The following is an 18,072-nucleotide window of genomic DNA, read 5'->3' on the forward strand; positions in this document are numbered from 1 at the left end:
GTAAATTAAGATTATGTGTTTTTTTTCTTTATCGCAAGGCTTCCAAATTATTAACATATCTTACAATAATTATTCTTACTTGAACATTTAATCCCTTTTCTTCTCAAATAGATTTTCTTTCATATGATTATAGACGAAAAACAAAATATGTGATGAGAACATTTTTTGTTTCGATTTATATTTATATTTACATTTTATGATCTAAACTGGCAGTTTAATCATGATTATTCACATTCATTTGTACGATTTATTAACAGAAACACAAGATGCCGCGTGATATTTGCAAAAGTAAAGCGATATATATGTAGTTCTATTTATTATATATGAGGTGCAATTTTATGGAGAAAAATAACTGTTATTGCTATGCCCCATTTATGGGCATTATGTTTTCTGGTCTGTTCGTCCGTTCGTCCGTCCTGGCGGCTGCTTCAGGTTAAAGTTTTTGGTCAAGGTAGTTTTTGATAAAAGTCCAATCAACTAGAATCTTAGTACACATATTCCCCATGATAATATGATTTTTCTAATTTTAATGCCAAATTAGAGTTTTGAAAAATGGATTCATTAGATATAGGAAGATGAGGTATAAGTGCCACTGAGACAACTCTCCATCTAATTAAAATAACTATTTATAAAAGTAAACGATTATAGGTCAATGTACGGTCTTCAACACGGAGCCTTGGCTCACACCGAACATCAAGCTATAAAGGGCCCCAAAATTACTAGTGTAAAACCATTTAAACGGGAAAACCAACTGTCTAATCTACGAACGAGAAACACGTATAAATAACATAAGGTACATCAAATTCCTGACATAGGACAGGTGCAAACATTTGTAGCGGGATTAAACGTTTTAATGGTACCAAACCTTCTGAAACAATAGTATAACATAACAACATAGAAAACCACACGATAAAATATCAATTGGAAGGCTTAACTCATCGAAAAACGTAAATTAACACACTGTAAACGAATAAATTTGATCTGCGATACCTGAATGCAAATACATAGTTAATAAAAATTATTTTGACCAAAAGCAAACAAACTAGTCCAAACACCACCGCGAAATATTTAACAACCCTTAGAAAATCATCACTTTTGAAAAAGAAACGGTTTCATAATATATACAGGTAAATGAATAATGAATAAAATCCCATTACCAAACCTGGAATACTAGCATTTCATTTAATGATGTATGTAGCGACTTTGTTTTATAAACAATAAATGTTTCACGGTATTGTATTTAAACTTTATTTTGTTTTGAAGTTTAAGTATAAACAGTCAAAACAACACAAATTTGCATTGCATAAAAAAATAATGAAAAATAGATTCCATTTTTTTTAAATGACTGCCTTTAGGAACCTTTTCATTTTTCAAGAGATCTTGGCCAAAACGCTTTGAGATGCGTCTTGTCGTGCTGCATACTTTTTTTTTCATTAAGCACACTCAAATATTCCGAAAGCTTTCAATCGAAATTCATTATCCATGAAACAGTACTCGTGTGAAGCAAACAGGACACACAGGGAGATAAACATGTAAATAAACTTGATATTAAAACAAAATTTGCAACATTTTGATAAGATAAAATTGGAATGAAATGTTGATTAATATCTAAGTGAAAGTTAATTGAAATAGCATGAGTTCCTGACTGACGGATACGAGTAATTATATGATCTATCTGATCTTGGCTTGTCAAAACAGTTACAATATGATCACACAGTGAAAACATCTAGCAGTTGTTCGGTGATTATTTTGATAATATAGTCAGTGATAGGTGAAATAAAAAATCTGTTTACTTTATAGGCTCTGATAAGAACATTAACATTTACATTTTTATCTAAAAAGACGGAATCATTTACAAATTAAATAAATTAACACGTATATTACAAAATACAAGGTTTACTTACAATATCTATAACATAAATTAAATTACAAAGCATCATAGAGGGTTTTTATCTTGATATATTCAACATCTTCGTAAATAAAGAAATCGTCCAGGACTAATACCCTTTTACTTTACAATTTTATATGATGTTGTATTATTTAATTTACTTTAGTAGACATTTTTAATAACTGTTACCATAGATGCATAGATGGGTATTACATCTATGCTGTTACATATCAATTAGATGTAATTTGCAAAGGCAAAGTGTGTGAATATAAAATTTTAAAATCAAACTTATGGAATTCTATTAGACATAAGCTGTCTGCCACAGTGACTTCTGTCTCTTTCCTAATGCAAAACTTGGTACCGTTTGGAGAAAGCTGGATACAATTAGGTTCTTAATTAAAAACCTGTATGAATCATTTTGAAAATCGTATTACAACAAACTTTTAGGAAGTAGATTTTTTTTACAAAATCATTAACCTCTAAAACAATACTTACACTGGACACAAATTGTAAAAACACTACAGAAAAACGAGTTTGTACCGATTGAGAAGGCACCCAAAATGCTGTCGTTATTGCATGTAAGACGTCATTCCTATAACTTTAACTGCATAAACTATCGTTGTCATCGTTGTACGAAAGGAGAAGAAATTCACATGTATGGAATCTGGTCCAAGTTTTTAAGGCATAATCGATCAAAAGATTTATATACTAATGTTAATACAATGGTGTTTCCTCCGACCACAATTGCAAATATGTCATACCAAATCAGGACGAAAATTAATTAAAAATAAAGCTAATAAATTGAGTCGACCTACACTAAGTCATAGGAAACTTGTGCTGCTAGAAAATGAAGAATTATCGGACATCTACGCACCCCTCACAGAGTTGTTATAAGAGTAACTCTTCGCATTTTAGATCCACAATCCTATCATACGTGTCTTTCTAAGGCTAATACTAAGGCTTTTCTACATCAGGAATAGATTACCTTACCTCAATTTGGCAAAACTTTTCGGATTTTTTTTTTGGTCTTCGGTGCTCTTCGACTTCGTACTTTATTTGGCCTTTTTAACCTTTTTTTATTCGAGCGTCATTCTTATGGTAACGAACTGAGTGCCTCTCCCTTCCCACCTCTTATTTTCGTATAAGTCAGTTTCTTTAGAAAATTTTTAAAAACAAGAAGATCAAACAAGTCAGATCATTTAATTTCACATTCAGATATATCGATGCTGTTCTTTCCATTTCCAGACTTTTCTGATTGGGTTCCATTGATATATTGTTACGACGCTTTTTAATTAAATAGCGGACATATGGAACAAGGACCAAGAAATGTTCTTATAAAACAATCTAGTGTAGAGAAGGTAAAATACACTAGAACAGGGAGGTTCTTCATTACAATATACATTATATTAGGTTGCAGTTGAAGAAATTAAAGCAGAAAGCAGATTTGCGTAAATAGAGAGTTAACGTGTATATGGCAAATAGAGACGCATATCATGGAATTACAGTCCGCAAGGTTTTAAATGCACGGTGTGCAAAAAGATGTTTGAAAAGAGAACGACAGTACTGTGTAATTCCATGATATGCGAATCCCGAGAAAAAAAAGAAGTTTCGTACAAGTTATTTCTATTTGTTTGGCTTTATAAATATTTTGATATGAGCGTCACTGATGAGTCTTCTGTAGACGAAACGCGCGTCTGGCGTACTAAATTATAATCCTGGTACATTGTACTTTTGATAACTATTAGCCATGGTGTTGTCGGTTTATTTTCGATTTATGAGTTTGACTGTCCCTCTGGTATCTTTCGTCCCTCTTTTACATCACCTTATGAAAATAGTTTTATTAGTATCTTAAATTGAACTACAAAATGTACATCAATCAGTATACATAACATATACGCTAAAAAAATAGAAAAAAAACTTTCGTTAAATAATTGATCATTATACTTCAAACACATGTATCAAAGTAAATGTGTATTTCTTATTTGTTTCTATTGTTGTAGGTAGAATCACATTTAAATATATGCAAGGTATCCAGCAGTCTGTATTTGATTTGCATCAAAAAGATCGACAGGGAGAAAAAGTTTAGTATTGAGGATGGTGTCAAGAATGAGCTGTGTGTAATTGCACACGTGAGTTGGGCTACAGGGCTCAAGGCTAGTATGGATGTCTATATATATATATTGCCATCTTGGGTTCTAAATGACAGAGAACCAATAAGTTCAAAAATTCCTATCAAGTAAACATAATTTGACGAGTTATGAAACTAATTAAATTGACTTTTTATTTAAACGACCAAATTTATAAATATTTGTATTTTACAAGCGTAGATAATTTTTAATTGATTTCATACGTTTTAAAATTGATATTTTAAGAAGAGCTAGATAACTATATTGTAATCGTACATTTTCGATAGGAATCATCATAAAACGTAATCCTCACGAGAAGAATAACCGTGTTTATTTCCATATCCTTATAGGGTCCCCAATATTTTATTCGCTGAAAAATACGTCGTGCAAGAGGACCAGGCAGCTACCAAGAAATATATTGACTTTATAAGACATTTTAATGTGTAAAATATCATAATTATTTCTTATATATGGTCAATAAATTATAAAGTATATCCAACTTTCTCATTTATATTCACCAAAAGCCAGTGACTCAGCGATCCCTTATAAGTAACAAAGTGCATGGCTATAAGAATAATTCTTTCTACATTCAATATTGTTGTGTTGATGGTGAAATCCTTTATTGTGAATTGACTGTTTATCGATTTACTAAGTCCCACTTTAATATATAGGGATTGTTTAAATACAGTTAGAGGTAAAGAAGAACAGAAAACACAGCCCTATGGCGTAACAATATCCCCCAAAACTAGAAATTAAAGAAACAACAACCACGGATCATTTGTCATTTTTCTAGACTTATACCTCAAATTTGAAATAAGCGGTAATCTTAGTAGTAGAATCGACGTCAAACGAGATGATTTTAATTTTGAAATTATTAATTCCCCAACTTCACCTGTATATTGGATATGTTCCGGACCATCTGAGTATTTGGACCATACGCGTATGGTCGTGACCATATGGGTATATACTCATATGGTCCGACCATACGCGTATGGTCGGGGTAATTAACAGGTACATTTATGCTTACCTCTTTATATAACCCGTCTAGTTGTCACGTCATTAAAAAGACACTACCAAAGGTCATTTTTTTCATTACAAATTAGTAATAACAAGATTAACAAAATAAAATAAGCAGTTTCACACAGTAAATTTCATCACTAGACAAAACTATAGTAAACACATTTTTTTTTTCATTAACAATATGTTATTACGAGTGAATGGCAAAATGTCGACCTGGGAAGATAACTTCCAAAAATATCTTAATGAACTGTTACACAAGAAGTCAACTGTTTTACTATAACCTGATGTAAAAGTCGACAGGATAAAGAGTCTAATAAATTGCTTACTTTTGAAACTTAATATGATTAGCATTAGCAGTGCAATATTCATAATTTTTGATACTTGTACGTGTTTTCTTAAAAAAAAAAAAATGAATGACGTCACCGGGAGGACACTAGTTTATTTTTTAAAGTTGTCTGCTGATATGTACTTCACTCATGTTACGATATTGGAGATCTAGAGCTTTTTCAGCGTAGACACATCGGATTGACCCAGGACCCTAGAAAAGCTTTGATACCGTGTGGACGTAAATGTCACCCTACGCATCCATGCAAGAATACAATTAGCGATGAAAACTAACTTTGGCATCAATATTTAATGTTATTTGAATTGTAAATAATACAATTGCATGTAGAAATCATTGTTATTTTATAAAGTTTTCTCATGCATATTATTAAAAAAATATACCTATATGGTCCAAATACTCATATGGTCCGGCCCGTTTATAATCAAACGAGTATATACTTATATGGTCCGACCATACGCGTATGGTCGGACCATATGAGTATACGCATATGGTCATGACCATACGCGTATGGTCCAAATACTCATATGGTCCGGAACAGATATACTTTTCCCCAACTCATTCGGTATTCAAGAGCTTGCAGCTGCTACTCGGACTTTATAAATCGCTACCAGTGTTTGACCTAAAAGTTGATACACCAAATTAGGGTCATAGAAAGTTTCATCCTTTTTCTAAAGATGGTAATGGAAGACACCAAGACTTCAATCTTCACAAATAATACACGATGATCTTGAAGAATAATTCTAGGTACTGATGTTGTTTATCATCTTAATAACGTGTTATAGTGTTCATTTATTTGTCTTCGTAAATTATGACTTTTGCTGTTTAGTCTTTTTGGTAATATCCATTTGACGTGGCACGGTACTTATACATCCCGTCATTTTTGTATTTTTGCTTATGAGCTTTGTCGATATGCCTTTTTTAAAATTTGTTTGCCACATTTATTTTTGTTTTTCAGTAATTAAGATTATAACAAAATGTTGAGTGCTGTACCCCTATTTTTCACATTTATTCCTATTGTGTCTGTATATTTTGTTCACACATAGTTGTAAATATATTGGAATTTTTAGAACTGTCATACAAGTGGGAGGCATGGTTAACTATATACCCATGTTCAATCTACCATTTTCATTATCAGAAACTACCGGTACTAAGTCAGAAATAAAACAGTTGTTTCAATGTCCATTCGTTTGAAGAGTTTGAGCTTTTTATTTTGCCATTTGATTTGGGACTTTCCGTTTTGAACTTTTCATCGGAGTTTAGTATTTGTATTATTTGTTGCACTCATATTAAATGATCTATTCATTTAGTGCCATATGCTCCTGATGAATAATACTAAGGAAAGTGAATATAGAAATGTAATTATGAAACCGAGAATACGATATCGAGTGTTGACTGATGAACAGTATACGTAGATGCCAGTGACTCAAGCATTAGCTTGAATACTTTTCAGTCCGTGGTCATTACATATTGATAAACATGGGGACACCTGCTCCATCGCATTAATAAATGAGATTCAGACACTGGATTTCACTATATCAAATTGTGAAAAAAAGAATTTACAGACATGAAGATAAACCCAGAAAATTTCTTTAATATTGATGTACATTTGTACCTTTTAAAAAATCAAAAAAAACGTCTTATGATGTTATATTAAAAAGTGTTTCAGAGAAATATGAAAATACTACTCAAAATAAACTTTCAAAGTGGATTCCTTATCCCGTGAAACTTTGTCTTTAAGGGAAATTAAAAACTAATTGTCAGTCTGAGGAATATTTAAATTGTAATAATCTTATACAAAGGCAGTTACTCTTAAAATTTAAACTTAGTGATCATTCCCTAGTCACTGAATTGGGAAAGTACAAATAGTTATCAAAAGTACCAGGATTATAATTTAATACGCCAGACGCGCGTTTCGTCTACATAAGACTCATCAGTGACGCTCAGATCAAAATAGTTAAAAAAGCCAAATAAATACAAAGTTGAAGAGCATTGAGGACCCAAAATTCCAAAAAAGTTGTGCCAAATACGGCTAAGGTAATCTACTCCTGGGGCAAGAAAATCCTTAGTTTTCTCCTATTCCAAGAGCACATGTATTATGTAAAAAATGTGGAATCCTAGATAACGAGTTTCATATTTTTTTCGTGACATTAACATATCATTACGTTCTATTTTTTGTTTGCTTATCTGAAAGACTGTGTACCATAATTTCAACATGTGTTGCATTTAATAAATTTAAACACATTCTATACACCACCCCTAAACTTCTTTTGTCATATTGAAGTCTTTTTTTAAGCAGTCTTTTGGAACTGAGGGGGTCAGACAAGTTTATGATTCACGGTGTAGAATGGTAACGGACTAATTGGGTTTTTGTCGGCGTTTCCGCACTAATCGGGTTCAGCAACGGACTTGTCGCGTTTTGTTTTCAGACAGTGTGACACAAAATGAGCAAAATAGACGAAAAGAAGTCATCAGTGTTTATGTTTATATGATCATGGAAGGCACCGATGATCTAACTTTGCAAAAATTTTCATTTTGCTTCGGTATCACTCTTGGCTTTTTCAAAAAGCTCTACATTAAACAGGACAACATGCCGAACACAGCTACTATTGGTGTGGTTTTCCGTTCAAATACACAATATATTAGAATGTGGACTTTTTGTGCTCCTTTATTTCATACAGAATACATATTAGAACCACTTGTGTGCATTCAAAAACTTAAAATATCGTATATTAATCACTTTATCAAAGTGATTGGCAGCGGACTAATCGGGTTTCATAAACCCCTAACGGGAAGGATTGTGCCTGATGTTCATATGATGAAATCATAATCTTTCAGTCAGTGTAATTGAAGTCTGGAGCTGGCATGTCAGTTAACTGCTAGTAGTCTGTTGTTATTTATGTATTATTGTCATTTTGTTTATTTTCTTTGGTTACATCTTCTGACATCAGACTCGGACTTCTCTTGGACTGAATTTTAATGTGCGTATTGTTATGCGTTTACTTTTCTACATTGGCTAGAGGTATAGGGGGAGGGTTGAGATCTCACAAACATGTTTAACCCCGCCGCATTTTTGCGCCTGTCCCAAGTCAGGAGCCTCTGGCCTTTGTTAGTCTTGTATTATTTTAATTTTAGTTTCTTGTGTACAATTTGGAAATTAGTATGGCGTTCATTATCACTGAACTAGTATATATTTGTTTAGGGGCCAGCTGAAGGACGCCTCCGGGTGCGGGAATTTCTCGCTACATTGAAGACCTGTTGGTGACCTTCTGCTGTTGTTTTTTTCTATGGTCGGGTTGTTGTCTCTTAGGCACATTCCCCATTTCCATTCTCAATTTTAAGTACAAAGTTGAAGAGCATAGAGGATCCAAAATTCCAAAAAGTTGTGCCAAATACGGCTTAGGTAATCTATAAAGGCAATCTATAAAGGCAACAGTAGTATACCGATATTCAAAACTCATAAATCTATGGACAAAAACAAAATCGGGGTAACCAAACTAAAACTGAGGGAAACGCATTAAATATTAGAGGAGAACAACGACACAACATTAAAATGTAACACACACAGCAACGGACTAAGCATTAGACAAAATCCGATGAGAATAACCAATATAACAACAAAACCAAATACATGAATTTGGGATAGAAAAGTACTGTGACACGTCTTATAGTACACTCAAATATAGGAGAAAACAAACGACACAACGTAAAAATGTTTCAAACACAGAAACGAACTATGATATAACAATGGCCATTTTCCTGACTTGGTACAGGACATTTGTAAAGAAAAAATGATGGGTTGAACCTGGTTTTGTGGCATGCCAAACCTCGCACTTTCATGGCATTGATTAATATAACATCAAAATGACTACATAATAATGATACAGGACCACAATACAAACAAATAGGAGAACGTATTAGGCAAAGAAACACACGAACAACAGATAACAAAAGACATCAGGTTTAAAATTCATTTCGTCAAAAGCGCGCCTCGTCCAAACAAGAATTACCAGTGACGCCCAGATATAAAAGTTCGAAGTCAAAAAAAAAAAAAAAAAGGGTGGGGTACAAAGTTGTACAGCTCTGAGGATCAAAAGTTGAAAAAGGTTGTGCCAAATACGGCTAGAGTTTTCTGCTTGTGATAAGAACATCCTTATTATATAGAACAATTTATGCTATTGCAAACAGTAAATTTGATCAAATGAATATAAAAGAGTTACATCATAAAACTGACGTCTTAACTCATTACAGAAAACAAAACCCGAATACATAATACATTGAAGACCAACACAGAAAATAGACACGCCCGACTCAGTGACAAACCAGGCCTGAACGCAAAAAGTTATAACCATGACGTCACATACGAACGAAATGGTGAAAAGGCACAATATTACGTCATAATATGCCTGGGATATGAAAATCCTTTGTTTTTCGAAAAATTCAAAGTTTTGTAAACAGGAAATTTATAAATATGACCACATTATTGATATTCATGTTAACACCGAAGTGTTGACTACTGGGTTGGTGATACCTACCCTCGGGGACGAAACGTCCACCAGCAGTGGCATCGACCCAGTGGTGTAAATAGTTATCAAAGGTACCAGGATTATAATTTAGTACGCCAGACGCGCGTTTCGTCTACATAAGACTTATCAGTGACGCTCATATCAAAATATACAAGTCTGGAACTTCTCACGAACAAGTGTTTTTCCGCAATCTGGATTGTTTTTTCTTTGAGTAAAAGTACATCGGTATGGGGCAATATCACATGAATGCCAAACAAAACACAAATGGTCTATTTCTACTCTATCCCAGATTAACATGTGAAGGTCTTTTGACGGATGTTTCGAAAAGACACGTTCATTCCGGCGAAATAGAAATATTCTAATGATGCATGTATGAGTGAAGCTTTATGTGTCAGTCCTGAAAAACGATTGTTGATAAAACCGGTGAATAACTATGACATCTTAAATTATGAACCCATTTTGTGCCTTTTAGATGCATGATTTTTGTAATAGTTGTTAATGACTTTAAACGAGTTGTCAATTAACTGCGAGTACTCGCAGATCTGTTCCTTGTGTCTTTTTGTTGTTGGGATGTACAAGTACACAGCCACGTCCACTTGTATTTTTGTCCATCTGATGAGTTAAGCCTTTTTCATCTGAATTTTATAGTTCGTTCTTATGGTGTAGTATTATACCACTGTCCCAACTAACATGTTTAACCCCGCCACATTATGTATGGATGTATGTGCCTGTCTCGAGTCAGGAGCCTGAATTCAGTTGTTGTCGTTTGTTTATGTGTCGCATTTGTTTTTCATTCATCTTTTTTTCAATATAAATAAGGCCGTTTCTCGTTTGAATTGTTTTACATTGTCATTTCGGGGCAGCTGACTATGCGGTATGGGCCTTGCTCATTATTGAAGGCCGTACGGTGACATATAATTGGTAATTACTGTGTCATTTTGTCTGATTGGCAATCATACTACATCTTTTTTATACCTACTAGTTCAAATAACTATCACGTCTTGAAAGGCATTCTTTGACGCATTACATCGTCGCAGAAGGGCGTCAAAGTAAGCATTTAGAATAGCCTTCCCAGACGTCATAATTATTTGTACTAGAACCCTCACTGCTATGAGGCCGAGATACTGATAGAATCCCACACACTTGCTTGTGGATTAATAAAGTATATCATTGTGTGACGTGAGAAGATATGAGTTTCCAAATTCATTTGCGCACGAAAAGTCTGGTGCCAAGAACACAGAGTCCGGTGCCACAAATTTTCCATATTAACTATCATTTAAGACCATGATAGTGCATGAAACAGTTCCGAAAGGGAAAATTAAGAAAACAGCAAGCTTAAAACACGCTTCAATTGGACATCTTTCCATGAAAAATGTTTGTTTTCAAGTTGGGGTACCACATTGGTGGAAACAATGTAAAATAAATCGTAGCTTCCCATGAATATATGACTAGATATCCAGCAAAATAAATAATTTCCCCATTCCGTGACATCAAGCTTATTTGGAAATATCAATTCTGCTTTAATACAAATTGAAAGAAATAACCACTTACGCCAAATGTTGTCACCTGAAAACACGACAAGTCAGTTACTGTACCCGATTAGTGCGGAAACGCCGAAAAAAACCGATAAGTCCGTTACCATTCTACACCGTGTGACTGTGTTTTTAACATAAATTTATAACTGATCTCTTAAAATATGTTCTATTATATTGAATTGTATAACATTGTATTTAATTGTATAATTGTATGTTTTTATTGCTCGACACTTATGGATGTAATTTTGCAATAAAGATTATACTTTGAATACAAACAAATATATACCAAAGAAGCATTAGAGGCATGTAGAAAAAAGCACTTTAGCAAAAATGAAAGACAAGAATAAACTTATTAGCACAGAACAGTAACACAATGACGGGATGTATAAGTACAGAGCAACGTCATGTAACAAGGAAACACAAACAGTAGTATAGACAAAGCACCAAAGAGGCACGTCATATGTATCAAATCAACACCAATAGGCATATAATAGACTAAACACACAAGCAAAAATGAAACGACAAGAATACGAAAATATAGAACATACCAATAATCCATCGAATCTAATGACGTCATTTCTGAAATAAATTGATAAGTAATTATGTTTTGTTTCAAAATTCCGAAAGTTTTTGCTCAATGGAGCTATAAGGAATCTGATGTACAGTAGTTGTTTGTTTATGTAATTTATACGTGTTTCTCGTTTTTTTTATGTATTTCCCGTTTGAATGGTTTTACACTAGTAATTTTGGGGCCTTTTATAGCTTGTTGTTCGTTGTGAGGTAAGGCTCCGTGTTGAAGGTCGTAAATTTACCTATAATGGTTTACTTTTTTAAAATTGTTATTTGAATGGAGAGTTCTCTCATTGGCACTCACACCACATCTACCTATATCTATCTATAACGGGTCATTTATTCCTTTGGGCAGCAATTCATTTTTTTCTCTCGAAAAATTTAAAGTCATAAGAAACCTCAATTAAAAAAAAATAATGCATATGTTTTTTTTATAACTCAATGGATAGTTTTCATTATAAAACTTATGTACATATACTTTTTTCTGAAGAAAATTCTTTAATTTATACATATTTAGAAGAAGTTCACTTTATTTTAATTGCTTGCTTCAGAAGCAATTCCCCCGACATATTTTCCGTATGCAAAGTGACCTCAGTGTGACCCATCTCGTAAAAATGAGGTGATCGCAATACGCATGTATGTCCTTAAAATAAACTATTATCTGAATTTACATGTTAAACACGTGCTCAATTTCCATGCTTTTTTGTTGATTTTTTGTCGATTGTTGACAAACAGGTGACAATCGTCAAACTTCGGCTTCAAAACACGAACTTTAATTACCTGCCATATTTTTACAATAACACTGACCGATTGAATAAAAATTGACGATTAAACGAAATTTATACGAAAAAAAATGATAAATTCGTGCACAGAAGACTAAGTTTATGATGTTTGTCTGCATTGGTTCAAGAATTGGAAGAACATTATTTTTCACCGGTCACTCGTTTCTTATTACTTTAAACAACGTGACTTATTCCCGAATTTAACTGTTTTGCTGAGTGTGAATTCGTATTGCTTTAAGACGTGGCACGGTACTTTTCCATCCCAAATTAATTTGTTGGGTTTTGATGTTGTGTTTGTTGATGGCATCGGATTTTGTCAAAAGTCTTAACGTTTGTAGTTGTAAATTGTATTTTTTTTCTGTTGTATTCGTGTTTTGTGTTGGGGATAACTACTCATCCAGTTCATTTGGTAGATTTAATTTTGGATTGATCAACGAAATTTATACAGTATATTTGTTTTGCAGTTTGATCAGAAGAAACATCCACAAAGCTGTATAATACAATTAATTATCTAATTAATACTTCAATTAAATATTAATCAGTATTACAATTTTCACTGTAATATGTTAGATAAGTCATACAAATCCAATTTTGAATTTCATCCAAATTATTTCTTAATTTTCGGAACACGTTTTAGAAATTTAAATGTGACGTCACTTTGGGCGTTGCATTGACTATGGATTACAGGGCTGTGATTTTGTAATGTATGTGTTTTAATTCTATAGCTAGTCACCACTTCAGTTTAATCATGTATATCTATTATTAAGTCATTTTATAAAAGTTACTGTTTTCATATTAAACTGTATATTGTTCTTGATAATAATGATGTTTTTGTCCCAGGCGGATAACCCTGGCCTCGCGACTTTTTGGAACTTTTGGTCCTCGGCGATCTTCAACTTTGTAGCTGTTATGGCTTTCAAACTTTTTGCATCTGAACATAGTTTTGTGTGAACGTAGCGCGCGTCTGGCGTATACAAATATTTTTTTGTTTTTTAAAACGTCACTGATGAATCTTTTTTTAAGGCGAAACACATGTCTGAGGTTAAAATTCTAATCCACAAATGTATAAGGAATTGATAGATGTGTACATGCTTAAACTTAAATTATTTAACGTTGCCTTTCCTACTCTGTTTCATGAATTTAATTTAAATGCTTATTTTCATGTTGTTTTTTCATCAGTGCATTATGATACTATTATCTATTATTTTTATTGTGTATTTTTTGGTTTCTGGATATAACAGGTACAGTAGCAAATTAGTAATCTCAATAAATATATAATATCATATCATATTTCAAGTTTTGTTTTCGCTCACCTCATCTCGTGATGCACAACTGCCTGTATGTTCAAGGAATGGTTTCCTTTCCTACAGACATGTGCAGCTTCATTCTCTTTGGGAGCAATAATAGGGATTAGAGTACTGTCTACTGCACCGATAACATTTTGGACCTTGGCAATGCGATGAAGTCCCCTTTTTACTACATTCATCTCATCTTCTGTTGACGGAATTTTGTGTTGTCAATTTCGGAGACAATTGGTTTTGATACACTCGTGATGCATCTAGAAACTCTGGCTTTGGAAATTCCATGCAAATCTCCGACTTCATTGTTTATGTACCCTTTTGCATAGTATCTCAAAGAGACCAATACCTGAAACAAATGTGGTTGAAAAACTGGAAAAGTGGAGAATCATCAAATTGTAATTATTGAATATCAGATTTGCCTCATTCACTTGAAGTTGGAACAGGACGAGCGAGGCAATCATTGCTTTAATGTGTATTATATAGATATAGGAAGATGTGGTGTGAGTGCCAATGAGACAACTCTCCATACAAATAACAATTTAAAAAGTAAACCATTATAGGTTAAAGTACGGCCTTCAACACGGAGCCTTAGCTCACACCGAACAACAAGCTATAAAGGGCCCCAAAATTACTAGTGTAAAACCATTCAAACGGGAAAACCAACAGTCTAATCTATATTAACAAAACGAGAAACGAGAAACACGTATATATTACATAAACAAACGACAACTACTGTACATCAGATTCCTGACTTAGGACAGGTGCAAACATTTGCAGCGGGATTAAACGTTTTAATGGATCCAAACCTTCTCCCTTTTTCTGAAACAATAGCATAACATCACAACAAAGAAAAACATACGATAAAATATCAATTGGCAGACTTAACTCAATCAAAAAATTATGTCTATATTGAGTCCATACAAGTAATTGATCTTGCACCTTCAATCGTTTTTGCAGGGTTGGCCATCTTAAATATTGCCATTTGTGTTAAACATTTGCATTTTACTATCAAGATAACTACAGAATAAGGCAAAACATATCTGGTGTCCACATTTCAATAATGGTAAGTCAAGTTGCAAAATTCCTATTAATATTTGTTTTGCCAGAAAGAAATGCAATCTGCAAGATAAGGTTGTTAGACCATTGACAGCCATGTTTTAAATATAAAGACGAATCAGACAATGTTGTCGTGCCCCTGAATTTCTAATTTGAAGAACATTCTGCAGTTTTTATATGGCTGCAATAATTAAAAAAAAAAAAAAAATGGTCGTATATTGGTATCATGTCGTCGTCGTCCAAAGACGGATGATTTCTGGATAATTACTTTAGTATAAGTAAATAGAAATCAATAAAATTTTAACACACGGTTTTTAACCACTAAAAAAATGTTGATTTTGGGGTTTGGTCCCAACAGTTTAGGCCTAAGGGACCAAAAAGGGGCATTTTTCTTGGTTTACGCACAATAACTTTAGTATAAGTAAATAGAAATCTAAGAAATTTATAAACATAAGGTTTATGACGACGAAAGGAAGTTTGGGATTGATTTTGGGAGTTTTGGTCCGAACAATTTAGGAATTAGGGGCCAAAAAGGGTCCGAATTTAGAATTTGTTTGATTTCATCAGAAAATGAATGAATAGGGATCTTTGATATGCCGAATCGATCCGTGTATTTAGATTCTTAATTTTTGGTCCCGATTTCAAATTGGTCTACATTAAGGTTCAAAGGGTCCAAATAACAAATACTGAATTCTAGGGGTACTTTGATATGCTGAATTTAAACATGTACTTTGATTTTTGATTATGGACCCAATTTTTAAGTTGGTCCAAAACGGGGTCCCAAATTAAACTGTTTGATTTCAACAAAAAATGAATATATGGGGTTCTTTGATATGCTGAATCTTACCATGTATATAGGTTTTGGATATCTGGGCCCCTTTATCAAATTTGTCCACATTGAGTTCTAAAGGGTCCAAAATTGAACTTTATTTCATTTCATCAAAAATTGAATTCTTGGGGTTCCTTAATATGCTGAATCTAGCCATGTGTTTAAATTTTGGATATTCGGCCATAACAGGTAAATGTTCAATTTATTTTTTGCAAGTTCTGAGACCACATTCATTTTGTGTCAGAAACCTATTCTGTGTCAACTATTTAATCACAATCCGAATTCAGAGCTGTATCAAGCTTGAATGTTGTGTCCATACTCGTCCCAAATGTTCAGGGTTCGACCTCTGTGGTTGTAGCAAGCTGCACCCTGCGGAGCATCTGGTTGGTTATTACCTTTAATACAATTATAGATGGAGATAAACAGTAAGCAGCAATAAAAGTATTCATGGTTATGTCTGCATATCAAATTACTAGTAATAAACTATACTAGGAGCTAATAGATGTAGGATGATGTGGTATTAGTGCCATGAGACAACTCTCCATCCAAATAACAATTTAAAAGAGTAAACCATTATAAGGATATTTGGCGTATGTAAGTTGTAAAAGCGGCCGGTCATAAAGCTTCATGATATGACAACAGTGTCCTGACCCATTGGTTAATTGTTCTTATCCAGGTCTGATTTATAAGCATTAATTAAACGATGTGTACATGCTGGTTGGCTATGTTTACTTGACCTTGACCTCATTTTTAAAAATTAATTTAATTGGTAGTTATATGTCAATTTCTCTGAGTCAAATAATATACGGTGGCGGATCCAGAACTTTTTATAAAAGTGGGCTTGGGTTCATGTTATGCTTCAGTGATTCCCTAATCATTTGTATATATAGAAGTCCCTTACTAGTCTAGTAAAGTACTTCTGATACAATTTATAATCTACAACATTTTTCCCACAAAAGAGGGGACCCATGAATCCGCCTATGATATAAGCAGTAGGAAACTGTATTTGGTGTATAGAGTGATTGTCATGAGTATTCTTTTGTCTTTAAAGGATTATTTCACGTTGAAGCTATTTTGTTATTGGGGATAACTGTAGCAAAAGCCTGAAGTAATGATCTTTTTATGATAAAAATTTAAAAAGACAGCTAAACATATCAGCTTGTGCACGCTTGACTATAATTTACACGCTTTTAAGCCAAATATTCTTTATTAAGCCAACTGGTGGTAATGTTATTTAAACATGGAACACTGAGACACATACCGGATGTGGCGGGGTAATTATTTTACGTGCTTGTGAGATGTAAAGCTGCCTAATATATGTTATTGTATGACCATTTGATGTCTTTAGTCAGTAATTCCAGTTCCTTAAACTTACTGGATGTAACTGCAAGGATATTTGTTCCGAGATATACGACACATGCATACATGCTGTTATTTGATAAAAAAAAAATAATCATACCCTAATTCACCATCAATTTTTGGATAGGATTTAAATAACTGTAAGTAGTGTGAGGAAGAAGGCTACTTGATTGCCGTCGGCGAAGGTGCTATATCTTATAGAAAATACATCTTTATTGATACCTTTCTGTCTTGTCTTACTTTAGTACTGTAGAATTGTACACGTGATTAAATGTCAAAATTGTTCAGGGTTTAATTTAAAATACTGGTAGATAATTTGTTGCTTTTGTCTAGGATTTATGAGGGTCATTAATTTTATATTCTTTATATTTTTAGCCCTTTATTCCGCAGTTTTTGTCAACTCTTCATTATTCTGTAAACCGGACCATCGAGACCCTCATTTATGTGCAAATCAGACAAGAAAGTGACGAATGAGCTGCATTTGGATATGTAGTAGTTTTTGCCGGTGAAGACATGGAACGATGAAAATAACTTATGTCTGATTCATGTCATAACTAATGTATAAGGTGTACTTTTATTGGAATATTAATAATGTTAAACCCAGCGGAGTTACGGTGTATATAATATTTTGTACACTCCTCCTTCATCGCTCATCTTCGATTGTACAGTGCCACATTTTTTATTTTATTTTTTTGGAAGGGGTGTTCTAAAGGTACTTTTATGAAAGATATTCAATA

Source organism: Mytilus galloprovincialis, chromosome 1, assembly GCF_965363235.1.
Source record: "Mytilus galloprovincialis chromosome 1, xbMytGall1.hap1.1, whole genome shotgun sequence".
NCBI lineage: Eukaryota > Metazoa > Mollusca > Bivalvia > Mytilida > Mytilidae > Mytilus > Mytilus galloprovincialis.